This window comes from Girardinichthys multiradiatus, chromosome X, assembly GCF_021462225.1.
Source record: "Girardinichthys multiradiatus isolate DD_20200921_A chromosome X, DD_fGirMul_XY1, whole genome shotgun sequence".
Taxonomy (NCBI): Eukaryota; Metazoa; Chordata; class Actinopteri; order Cyprinodontiformes; family Goodeidae; genus Girardinichthys; species Girardinichthys multiradiatus.
The window spans coordinates 5,036,388-5,050,179 of NC_061817.1; the positions used below are offsets into that span (position 1 = coordinate 5,036,388).

General features: G+C 38.4%; 1 protein-coding gene and 1 long non-coding RNA gene across 2 annotated transcripts in view; one reads left to right on the top strand and one right to left on the bottom strand.

Moving 5' to 3' along the window:
- LOC124862933 (small integral membrane protein 22-like) overlaps positions 1–6,138 on the bottom strand; it is a 102,555-nt gene extending 96,417 nt beyond the window's left edge. The window contains exons 1-2 of the mRNA XM_047357145.1: positions 6,069–6,138; positions 3,942–3,985 (exon numbers count right to left, since the gene is read on the bottom strand). The gene's annotated coding sequence lies outside the window, so the exon portion shown is untranslated. The remainder of the gene's footprint in view (positions 1–3,941; positions 3,986–6,068) is intronic.
- Positions 6,139–8,036: 1,898 nt separating this feature from the next.
- On the top strand, positions 8,037–8,340 carry LOC124862582. The gene is made up of 2 exons (XR_007036949.1): positions 8,037–8,161; positions 8,286–8,340. It is a non-coding gene; the product is annotated as an uncharacterized LOC124862582 (long non-coding RNA).
- The last annotated feature ends 5,452 nt before the right edge of the window (positions 8,341–13,792 follow it).

Here is a 13,792-nt window from a genome sequence, read left to right on the forward strand (position 1 = left end):
ACCTCATCAGATCTTTGGTACAAAACAAAAACTCTCCACCTACTCTTTTTACTCTTCTTCTTTTGTCCTGCTGTTCTACTTTGCAAGTCCATCAAAAATTACTACTTAGCCCTCTGACCTTTTCTGCTTTCCACAGAAACGTCCATTCTTATCTCCTGCATCACATCTCTCTCTTTTTAGTTACTTTTAAGCAATAATCTACATCATCATAACCTTCTTTGTCCATTTTTCTTAAATCACGTGTACTTTTAATTATTGCATCCTATAGATTAACAAATTTTTTAGAGTTTAAACGACCATCATAATATGTGGTTATGCATTTATCTAATTATTTTAATATTTTAATTTGATCATGTGCTTCTATAAATTTCCAATCTTTACATTGTTATTCATTTTTAGTTTATTTTTACTCGCCCCTTTTCCCATTTTTTTTAAATTTAAATTTGGTCCAGCATATAAATACCTAGGCTATTCTAAATGCTGGATTATTCTGCTCAGTATGGTGACAGAAAAATCTCCTTTTGTGGTAATTCTCACTTCAACTCTTTCGAGTGGAGAATTCTTGCCTTTGCATCCACAAAAGTTAGTCACTTACAATCCTACTGCTTTGGTATGAGGCAAAACCTAGTGGTTTAAATCCTCCATTCATTTCTCACATGCACACATTTTTAAACGCGGAATTTTCGTAGTATTTTTGTTTAAATACTTAAACGCGGACTCCGCCGTCCTGGAAACACGGAATTTCAGTATTACTTCTTAATACTTTTTCAGGAATCTGCCGTCCTTTAAACACGGAATTTCAGTATTACTTCTTAATACCTTTTCAGGACTCCGCCGTCCTACTTTTACCTGTTAGGGCCTAGGATTCACAGGGTTTTATTTTATGCAATGACCCCCAGTCATTCGTCACACTTTAAATCCAAATTCAACTCACCACTTTGTCTTCTCCTCTCACTCAGAGTTCCGTCAGCCGTCAGACCCCAGCGGGCGGGCCGAGATCCAGTCCCGGAAAGGGTCTGTGAGTCTGATGAAGACTGCCGTGTGCACAGTCTTTACTGGAATCTACCAACCCGCTGAAATCCTCAGGCATAATTGGAATCCGGCTCCGAATGACCAAATTAATGTCAGGTTTAAACAACCTAAAATACTTATAACATCACAAAAAGAAGAGAAAGACAAAGAATTAGTTATTTCACTCGCTGCGAGGAGAACGGACAGAGATGTGCTTTCAGTTGCAAATCTCCTACCGCTCTGAAAACCATCTGTCCGCACCTCACTTTTTATTATCTTTCAGGGGTCCCTAGTTACAAAGAACGTTGCTCTCCAAGGATGGGAAAAACAGCTGCATCGTAAACAGGTCATAAACACCATTATCTTTTAACAGCACACTTCCACAGTCTCCCCCCATCTTAAGATCAGTGTGTCTTCTGTTCAGCACAATCAGCCTTCATCTTTATGACCTCCTCATCTGTGACTGCTTCCTTCTTAGCTCCACCTCTGATCTTTGCCTGCAGACAACTCATCACATCTTTTACTCACACATACATCATGAAAGGTTATAAAATCAAATAGTCAAGTTAAAGAATAGGAGAATATATAAGAAAAATCTATATTTAATTATTCCAACATTAATGTCATAATTTAAAAAAGTATATTTAATTATTTAATGGTACGTTTAATCATTTTATTTTACATTTCATTATTTCTTGATGCATTTATTTATTTATTTCATGATATATTTATGTATTTAATTTTGTCCCCTTTAACCCTCCATAAACTGTGACTACTTAAAAAGCTATTTTAAATTGGATTGTGATTATTCTGGTTGCCCTGTTTATCATAAAAAAATTATACATCCTCAACAATAAACTAATGTACATGTACAGTAGGAGTAGCAGTTAGGCAGTTTTGACCAGACCATGGATAAAGAACGCACTTTTGTTGGATACAACCAAGTTTGGTAAACCTAATACTGTCACACAGATTACTAACTTTGTAAGTACCCAAGTATGATGATTCACATGGGTAAGTGTATTATGATTCCTTGTGTTTGAAAAATCTGTATACAACATACACCTCATCCTTTACCTGTACTATGTTCTCCACCAAAGCAATTGCATTTCCAACTACAATACAATTATCCCCCTGCTCAATGGCCAAGGTAAAGCGACTGCTGGAGACCTTCTTATACTGTAAGCAACCACTGAAATGTTCTGGAAGTGGACCATCAGTATGGATTTTATGCAAGACTGGTTGATCTTTTGGAAATGTAACCACAACATGTTGCATTTCAGACATCCTTTTAACTAACTGCTGAAGTGGCTGGTGTGGTTTACGCAAATGATGCTTAATTTGGCCAAGATAATTTTCAAATGGAAAACATGAAATATTATCTAAAGAACCACATTTTTTATACTCATTAGCCAGATGAATGAGCTGGTGTACATTGAACACGATTTCATCTCTGCCATACAATTGTCCAAAATGTTTCACAAAGGAAATCATCAATTCCTGTGCAAATGCAATCATTTGGCTAGAAATATTACGAGAGAGAAGCAAATACACAGCCACCGAAAACATCATAAAGTTCAGAACTACAGGGCCCCAATAGAGCATGAAAGATCGATGCTCCGTAGCTTTCCAGCGATCTAAGTCATTCAAACCCCTTGGCTTGCGATTAAATTCACAAGGGGTATGGGATCGCAACTTCAACAGCTTATTGGATATACTATTGAGGATCTGCGAAGAAAGCCTGATAGTTAAATTTCCCTTTTGCCACATATTAAGTAGTTTTCTCGTAACACCAAGACAACACAGATGCATATAATCAATTGGGAACATTGAAACCATATTCACAACGTCTGTTAAAGGACTGAGTTTCTGTCCTAAGTGATGTTCCTCATTAGACATAGCACACTAACTTGCATCTGTTCTGAGTCTCACATTTGTTTCAGGGTAAGTCATTTTCTTCCATCCACACACCCTCTTGCTCACACTTGTCACATCCCCAGTATCTATTATGTGACTTAACATTCTTAATGTAGGCCTTGGCTGGAGCGTCACAAATAAATGAACAGACTACTACCTGGAGCCGCTTACCATTATGAAAAATGCCATTTGTCAGGACCCTTTTGAGGTCATTCACAAACTGTTCAAGATACTCAAAAACTGACTTTGGCTTGCTTAAACCACAAAAGATACCCACAACAAATGGTGAATGGGTATAGTCACACTTTAGAAGTCCAAGTATTGGCCAAAACTGAAGTTTTGAACTTTTAAAAAGTGGAAGGCCATCTATGTTGAACTGTACAGACAGTGCTGAGGCTATCCGGCAAACACAAACACTTCAGTCTCGAAAGAATTCTTTGCTCCAAACCAAAATGGTAATATTCACCACCCTCCATTTTACAAGTTCTTACATGAGACTGTGTACCTAGAAGCGTTCGTCCATCCTTAGGGATCAAAGGGTGAAAGACTCAGGATTGAGAACAAGGCAGACAATGCAACGATGCTGATGGAATACGAGGTAGCCCAATATCTAAGACTCCTTACTAGCATATCTTCCTTAGGCTCATCCTCACTAGCCTCACTATCACAAGTGTCATTGCTGTCAATAAAGAAAACTGAACTAACTTCGTCCTCAGCGAAATTAGAATCCAAATTGGCATTTTCTATGTTGACATCCACCGTGTTGACCTCATCATTCACAACTAAACAACTACCTGACTGATCCCCTTCAACCTGTTGAGAAGTTGAAGGTGTATCTAGTAGCTGTACATATTTTCAGTTTCTCCCATTTGATCCTCAAGTGCATTCCTATATTCTTTAAGTATGTCGTTTTGAATGTCACTAACAAGTCTAGTGACCTGGCGTCTCTTGGACCAATAAGGAGACATAGTGAGATGAGAAAACTGAGGTGGTGTCAACTAGTGCAGTCTTACTTTTTCTTTTTTGTGATAAAGGCCTTCTACTTCTCCTGCAGAACCTAAAACAAAAATGAAAAAGAACGATAATATAGAAAATGTTGCCATTCATGAGCAATATTGAGTACAGTGTTGTATGAATGGTAGCACGTGATAGTAAGAAAGCAAAGTTATATAAAAAAGAAAAAAAAAAAAACGAGAGCAAAGTGTACCGGAGTCAAATTCCTTGTTTGTATGTACAAACTTGGCAATAAAGCTGATTCTGATATTACTAAGACTAAGACACCAACATGTTTCTAATAAAATCTTACTAAATATCTATTTCATTTGCAAAAACCTCACAAATCTCAAGTAAAATGTTATTGCATTAAAAACACACACACAGAAAAAAAAAAAAAATCACTACCAACAACGAAGCTGAAGTTAGTTTCCAATTCGGGAAATGCTAAAGGGCAATTCTACTCAATTTTTCGCTACCTTCAGCATCTTTAATCAACTCTAGTTAAAAAACTACAACACCTAGACACTTCAAACCAGGACTAAATTATTCTAAACTGATAGCAGAATAATTAAAACCAGGTTTGTGATTTGTGAAACTTCTCTGATTTGTGAAACTCCAATAAAGGGTGATTTCAGCACTTTTTTTGGCATTTGGATCACACTAGAACTGGTCCAGCTCAAAAACTATAACACACATTTGCCTATTTTGACGTCTCTTTTCATTCTGCTCTAATTATTTAGCCAGCACAATAGAATAATCTAGTCCAGGTTTGAAGTGTCTAGGTGTTGTAGTTTTGGAGCTGGACCAGTTCTAGTGTGATATAGGTAGTAGAAAAATGCTGAAATCGCCCTTTATTGACATTTCACAAATCAGAGAAAGGTTTACCAAATCACAAACTTTGGTTTTAATTATTCTGCTATCAGTTTAGAATAATCTAGTCCAGGTTTGAAGTGTCTAGGTTTTAACTAGAGTAGATTAAAGATGCTGAAGGTAGCGAAAAATTGAGTGGAATCGCCCTTTAGCCATTTCCCGAATCAGAAGCTGGAATCGGACACCAACTTTAGATACCAACAACAGCATAGTAGCAGTTGATCCATAATCCATTTGTATGACAGTAAAAAAATTAACAACCCTCCAGGATTTTACAAGCAGTTTTTGTGTTATCTTTGAGGGATAAAATGTTCAATAATATCAACAAATTAGGTCTAAATGCATTTTACAGCTGTTTCACAAAGAAAGCAACAGGGGAAAAGCACAATAGGCTTTATTCTTTAAATGAAAGTATCTATAAAACAAAGCTGTGTGGTTCTCCTTTTCTTCCCAGACAGGGGCCGATAAAGCCTCAAAGACAAGGGCAGCAGCCACGAGGCCACTTGAATGAATAATTTAACAATTAAACATATCTTAAAATGATTGCAAACAAAAAACATTCATATTCGTAATTTAGCCTTTACCGACCCTGCTCCAGTTGCCGATAAATTCCATGTCCACTCACCAGTTGACTTTAACTTTGCGTTTTTATGTCGCTGTTTGGCATCATGAATTTCCATTTTATCAGTGTAACGCTTGTACACCGAGTGACTCTGTGGTAGTTCTCCCAGATCGGAGTAATATGTATAATCTCCGCCAGAGAGTCGTTCCCTCCTTTCTTTTGGTTAAGCGGAATCCAATCTCAAGCAATTTCTCCAAATTTATGCCATCTAACTTTGAGTCCATACACACCGTTTCACGCAGCTTTTAGCTTACTTACTCATATCGGCACTTGTTATGTTTCACTCCTGACTACCCGTTTAGCGAGCCACACAGGCTACCATACGCTAGCGTTGGGCGCAAAGCATGCTGGTCTCTGTAGTTTGCTATTTTTTTAACAACCGATAAAATCAAATTACATTAATATTTTGAACCAAAAAACATACAAAATTTAGATAGAGTCCATCACCATGGTGTGACACACTGGTGGTACAAACAGGTTTAATACTTATGAATGCCTGGTTGCCCAACAAGTGAGCTAACTTAGCTAATGCCAAATGAGGCAGGACGCAGCACAGTTCCCAAAACACGAAATAACTCCCGAGTGAGTGCATGAGACATTATATAATCATTACGCATACAGTTCGTTTATTTAATCTTAGTAAAACTCTTACCTTAGTAAAGGCAGCTTCCCGCTTTCCCTTGAAAAAAGTACTGCTGCTCCGGTCAGGACTGAGAGTTGAAAACTACAGGTCTAGTGAGAATTTGAATTCCCGCTCTTTTCGCACAAAGAAATGTCAGGCCATGTACGTTGAAACCATGCTTAATTAACGTTGGCATTTCAACCTAAATATATCCGTGTTGACTCATTGTTGATTCAACAACTGTTTTTCAACCTTTGATATTCCATCAGTGATTAAACATGGAATAAACATTGGCTTTTCAACCTCAACCAAAAATAACCAATCTGACCATAAATCAATGTTGAATTAACATCTTTTGCTATCTGGGACATCACATGCTGTCGGAATCAAAACATCTGACGGCTGTAGAACTTGAGGCGTAACATCCGAATCACATGATCACATATATGTATGTATAGGTAAATATATATATATTCCAATCTTTAACCCTGCTGATCTTCTCTGGGTCTATCATTATCTTACATGTATGTATGTATATATATATATATATATATATATATATATATATATATATATATATGTATATATATACATACATACATACAGTTGGTAGCACTATTGCCTTGCAGCAAGAAGGTCCTGTGTTCGATTCCTGGGGTCTTTCTGCATGGAGTTTGCATGTTCTCCCTGTGCATGCGTGGGTTCTCACCGGGTACTCCGGCTTCCTCCAAAAGAAATACCTGTTAGGTTAATTCATCAACTTTAAAAGTTGAGCATTTGTTTTTTTATTGTATATATGTATGGATATATATGTATGTATAGGTAAATATATATATATTCCAATCTTTAACCCTGCTGATCTTCTCTGGGTCTATCATTATCTTACATGTATGTATGTATATACATATATAAATATATACATACATACATACAGTTGGTAGCACTATTGCCTTGCAGCAAGAAGGTCCTGTGTTCGATTCCTGGGGTCTTTCTGCATGGAGTTTGCATGTTCTCCCTGTGCATGCGTGGGTTCTCACCGGGTACTCCGGCTTCCTCCAAAAGAAATACCTGTTAGGTTAATTCATCAACTTTAAAAGTTGAGCATTTGTTTTTTTATTGTATTTTATTATTATTATATACACAAACTTCTGATTGCAAGACGACTACTGAGCCACAGTCGCCACTATCATGACAACCACGTAAGTTCTTTTTTATTATTAAAACTTTACCTTTTGCCACAGCCAGCCTCTGCATCTGATTCCCGGCCTGGGGTCTTTCTGCATGGAGTTTGCATGTTCTCACCGGGTACTCCGGCTTCCTCCAAAAGAAATACCTGTTAGGTTAATTCATCAACTTTAAAAGTTGAGCATTTGTTTTTCAATATTTATTTGATTTTTTTGCCCAGACCTATGCACTAGACCAGTGGTTACCAAAGTGGGGGTTGGGACCTACAGCCAAATCAGCAGAGTATTAAATACTTGTTCTCCTAACTGTAGTATATCAAGTACAAAACGCAACACTCAAGTTGCATTGTTTTCGCTACCATTTAACAAGCAAGGTGGGGTCCCCGCCATCAACCCGTCCTATACTATGTCTTTATCAAGACAACATGAAATATAAATACCATTATCATGGACAGTGAAATCCAATTTGGGTGTGCTGCAGGCAGGTGTATAACCTAAAACAACGAAAACAAAATTAATGTTTAAAAACGTTATTTCTAGATATACTACTGATAAAGATAAAAAGGACAGAGCTGAGCTGTAAGAATATCTGGGTGTGAGAAATTTTGCTGTTGCCGGATGACAGGCAACAGCTGTAACAAACTACTATTAAAATCTTTTATAAGGATAAGTAAACTAAAATGGCCAGTACAGAAATAAGGTTGACAAATTAATAGCAAATAGTTAACTTGCTTGTTTTTTGGGTTACATTTGTTAGGGTTGTTTATCATGCTTTATTTTGAAGGTCTTCGGCGGAAGTTAGCTCATTTCTTTTCTCTGGTTTACCGGTCCGCCATTACTTGGTAAAAATATCTTCCTTACTGGAGTTTAATTGCTGTTGTCAACTCCAATATAAATGATTGTCCTTCCATTTAGCTTCCAGGTCAGATTGGGAACAAGGTATGAGTTGTTGGTTTTATTTTATTTGCTGTTCAAACAAATTTGTTGGACATGTTGATCTGTGATGTTAACTAGTCATTCAGACGCCTGTGGTTACGAGCCTTGTCTTATTTTCTTTTTCTAGCTTTTACGTTGTTTTGTGAAGACACGGATCACATTAAAGGAACTTTATAAAACATCAGTACGCTTCACCTTAATTTCTGACTGGAGATAGCTACAACAGCAACATTTTCAGCAACATAGCTGATGCTGAAATGTTGCTGTTGTCAGGCCGGAGTGGAACGGAGAATGTGGAATCTGGGGGTAAGGCTGACACTCAGCAGTTCAAGTGGACCTGCACATGTGGCTGTTATACCATGTTTTGAACCCCATCTGTAAAAAAGGTTGACTTACCAACATTAGATGTGCTGGGTGCCTGCAGCTCTGTCAGGTAGGTCAAGTCTAAAATGATAAAATACAAAACATGAATAGTGGTAGCGTTACTTTGACAGGGTCTCTGTACAAAGCTACTCTGAGTGGGTTGTATATAGACCTGTTGCCCTGACATCCCACATCATGAAGGTCCTAGAGAGACTCTTGTTGGCCCACCTGAGTAAGCAAACAGTAAACCATCAGGACCCCCTTCAGTTTGCTTATCGCTGTGGAGTTGGAGTTGAAGATGCCATCATACACCTGCTTCAACAAACCCACTGTCATCTGGACAAAGCCAGCAGCACTGTGAGGATCATGTTCTTTGATTTCTCCAGTGCATTTAATACAATCCAACCTGATTTGCTTTGTCAGAAACTCCAGAAGACTCAGGTGGAGGCCTCAACAATCTCCTGGATCAAAGACTACCTGACAAACAGACCACAGTTTGTGAGACTGAAGGGTTGTGAGTCTAACCAGGTAGTCAGCAGCACAGGAGCACCACAGGGGACTGTACTCTCACAATTCCTTTTCACTCTGTACACCTCAGACTTCCAGTACAAGACAGAATCCTGTCATCTGCAGAAATACTCGGATGATTCTGCAGTCGTGGGATGGATCAGAGATGGACAAGAAGTTGAGTACAGTAAGGTGGTGAACCGCTTTGTAGCATGGTGTGGAAACAATCATCTCATTTTGAACATGACTAAAACAAAGGAGATGATTGTAGATTTTAAGAGAAACAGGAATAAGTCAAAAACTATTTCTATCATGGGAGAAGAAGTGGAGGTGGTGGAGGAGTATAAATACCTCGGTGTTCACCTGGACAACAGACTAGAGTGGAGATGCAACTGTGAAGCCATCTACAAGAACGTACAGAGCAGACTGTACTTCTTGAGGAAGCTTAGGTCCTTTGGTGTTTGCAGCAAGATGCTGCATATCTTCTATAAGTCTGTTGTGGAAAGTGTGATCTCTTCTGCCATCATCTGCTGGGGTAGCAGCATCAGAGCCAGGGGCTTAAAAAGCTCAACAAGCTGATAAAAAAGGCTGGTTCTGTTCTGGGGACTCCTCTGGAACATCTGGAGATAATTGTGGAAAGACGGATTCTTCATAAAATGAAGAACATTATGGAGAACCCTGAGCATCCTCTTCATGAGACTGTCCTACAACAACAGAGTGTCTTCAGTCAGAGGCTTCTTCAGATCTGCTGTAAGACGGAGCGCTACAGGAGATCCTTCCTGCCCACAGCCATCAGCATCTACAACGGCTCTTTGAAGAAACCTACATAATGAGCTATAACAACATTTAATTTCCCTTTGGGATTAATAAAGTAGTTTTGAATTGAATTGAATTGAATATGTATATCTGACTATACATATATTGGAAACATTTGATTGTAAAATGGGTGCACCAGTTGATCATTCAACCTATGACTTATGACAACACTATGCTCTCAGTGTTACAATGCTACTCCTTTCTCTAAGGATATTTTGTGATTTTAGCATTAATTTTTCACCTTTCTTGGGAGGAACTAGTGATTAGACACTACTCTTAACCTTTAAGGGAATTTTGTTTAAAATGCGAAGGAAAAAGAAAATTGCTACACCTACTGAGGGTATTAATTGCAATTTGATTTTGATTCACCCCCCTTTATGACAGGCAGGGTGATTAGATTAAATTTGGGATTTAATCTGGCGAAAATCCTGTTCTTTCAAACCATAAAACAAACTACAAAGTTCCTGAATGGATACATGCATCAAAATTAGGTCAGATACTAAAATTAACTTCAAAGTTAATTCAGTTTCAAATTGTGGTCGTACACAAAACACAGCCTCTGGATACAGATGTGCAGCAACTGTCTGGGCAGAGAGGTTAACTGAAGTTAACCCAAGTCTCAAGTTATTGCTTACACAGAAGAAACCAGACTGAGTCAGAACATCTAAAAATTGCCTATGTAGCAGAGTTGATTGTTACTAGCACGGAGATATTGGAGTTATTCATTTTGACGAAAGTCTAAAATTGTGAACTCCTGGAGTGTCACAAGTTATAATGTTCTCTTAAATATAATCAGTGACATCTGATGTTAGAACTCTGATGTTTTGAGTCCTATTGTGACCAGTGACAGCTGGTTTTAAGCTAATCACTTGGTACATCAATAATGTGCAGTTGTGGTTTATTCATTCACAATTATGTACAGTGCAAGCTGTTCATAATAATGCCCACCGAGGGACGCCAACGTTAGGATTATGAATCTGAGAATATTATTTAATATTAATATTTTAATATTTTATCAAATAATATTTCGGTCTGTTAAGGGTTGTCCTGTGAATACCAGCCCAGTAAGCCGATGGTATTAGGACAAAATAGAAAGGTGTGAGACGAGCTCTGACATTATTGAACAGTATAAACTCTGCACATATATAGAATGAATTCATACAATTTCTTAAAATACAAGAATTTATTAACAAAAATAAGTCAACTCAAAGTCAAACATATTTCAATCAACAAACTCTTTAGTATGCTAAAACAATCCAACTAAACTACCACACAGAATTAAAGAATAGGGACAACTAATAGGCTATGTACAATATAAACAAGTTGATTAAAGATGATTGGAAATTATGACCAAAAGAGTGATGCAACAACATTACTATGCAATGTTTATGCCTGAGAACCAAGGATTATCTTGAAGAATCTGGAAATGAAGTTAAGTTAGTCTTGGAACTAACTTAGGCAATAATCAGCAAACGTTTAGACAACCAATCACAATGCAAGATCAGATAAAATATTATTTTAATAAAACAATGTTTTAAATAATAATAAAATAAAAAAATAAAAAAGTATTTTTGAATTGAATTGAATAAAACCAACCTTCTGGGTGACTATTTCTGAACGGTGTCTAATTAGCTGCCTTTATTTATTGAAATAATATTTGAAGAAATATTATTAAGGGAGTATTTTGGAAAAGAGCCAAATCTTTCTGGAGAAATGGGGCTTAATGGTGTTTACTTAGTTATCAAATCTAGTAAATGATGTTCAAGGACTATTATTCACTAGCTTGAAAACTAACAACCTTTCTGTTAAATACTCTTTAGTAGCAAGCACGTGTTCTTACCGGTTAGCAGTTGAGCTAACAAAGAAACTAATAGCTTAGCACCAGAATCAACACATACCTTTAAAATACCAGGGTTAATAAAAGGGTTAAAATGCATAAGCGCGGACGGCGCGTTATGATCAATGTTCTGTTTAAAATCATCCTTTAAATAAAGTTTGTCTTAACTTTAAACACATAGAATTTCTAGAATTGCTCCGCTCAAGGTGGCAGCAGGTTGGAGTAGCTCTGTCTGCATATGTTCTATAAGTCTTCTGCATATCTTCTATAAGTCTGTTGTGGAAAGTGTGATCTCTTCTACTATCATCTGCTGGGGAAGCAGCATCAGAGCCAGGGACTTAAAAAAACTCAACAAGCTGATAAAGAAGGTTGGCTCTGTTCTGGGGACTCCTCTGGAACCTCTGGAGATCATTGTGGAAAGAAGGATTCTTCATAAAATGAAGAACATTATGAAGAACCCTGAGCATCCTCTTCATGAGACTGTCCTACAACAACAGAGTGTCTTCAGTCAGAGGCTTCTTCAGATCTGCTGTAAGACGGAGCGCTACAGGAGATCCTTCCTGCCCACAGCCATCAGCATCTACAACGGCTCTTTGAGGAAACCTTCATAATATGAGCTATAACAACATTTAATTTCCCTTTGGAATTGAATTGAATACAAAGTACACAAAACAGGGCACGTGTGCTGCAGATAGCCTGCTAGCACTAAGGTAGTCGAGTTTCACACAAACAAAACTTCATAAAATGAAAAACCTTTAGATCATTTCATCCTGACTGTTAATCTGCCCAAACCTAACCTCATGAACCGTGGTGAGGAATGTTGTCCAAAAGACGAAGTTTGAAGAAGGTATCCACAGTCAACAAGCGGTTAGCTCGGTAGCTTCGAGGGGGGTTGAAGGTGCGTTCGCTCTGAACAAAAGGGTTAGCTACGGAGCTGTAGCTGGGCGGCCCGTCCTGTCCGCTGCGGTCTCTGCTGTCTTCTTCCAGACTGGGAAGAAGCAGGGGGTTTCTCTCGAACACCGTTTGCTCCTACAGGGCTCGGAGAGAAAGTCAAGCAATGCTTGTACCTTAATTACCCCCGTTCATGAATGAAAATACCGGATACACAGACAGTATTTCATTCGTACTTATCTTTGCATATGATCAACGATCGTATGACACTCTTAGATCCAGTTTGAAGAGTTTATGTCTGTTTGCCAGCAAAGAGACATCAGCGCGCTTTGTTCCCCTCCTATCCCGATGAACACCGGTGTGGAAGAGGGCGGATGTAGCAACAGCTGTGCTTTTATTTGGGTAGCGGCGTCACAGGAAGTCCGCAGTTATCCCGTTTCCTGGCTGTGCCGGAAGAAGGTTAATGCACTTTATTTTGAAAGTTCCAGAAAAGTCCGTACCGGAGTTTAATGTTGAAATCCATGGCTGTGGGTCCCAACACTGTCTTTATGTGCCTCTGAAGGTTCAGGTCTGAGTCCATCACTACACCCAGGTTTCAAGCCTGACTGGTGGTTTCTAGCTGTATTAACTGAAGCTGTGTGTTAACTTTTAAACGCTCTTCCTTTGGTCCAAAGATTATTACTTCAGTTTTGTTTTGATTCAGCTGAAGAAAATTTAGGCCCATCCATGCATTGATTTCTTCTAAGCATTTACCCAGTGCTTGAATGGGTTCATGGTCACCTGGTGACATCGTAACGTATAGCTGTGTGTCGTCTGCATAGTTATGATAACTTACGTTGTTGTTTATTAAAATCTGAGTTAGGGGGAGCATGTAGATATTGAATAGGAGGGGCCCTAAGATGGACCCTTGGGGAATGCCACATGTGATTTTTGTGGTCTCTGATATAAAGTTACCTACTGACACAAAAAAATCCCTGTCCTTCAAGTAGGATTTAAACCAGTTGAGTGCTGTACCAGAAAGGCCGACCCAGTTTTCCAGGCGCTCTAATAAAATGGAGTGATCAACAGTGTCGAATGCTGCACTAAGGTCCAATAATAGCAGCACTGTGGTTCTTCCACAGTCTGCATTTATACGGATGTCATTGAACACCTTGACAAGAGCAGTCTCTGTACTGTGGTGAGCAGGAAGCCTGACTGGAAGACATCGAAGTGGTTGGTCG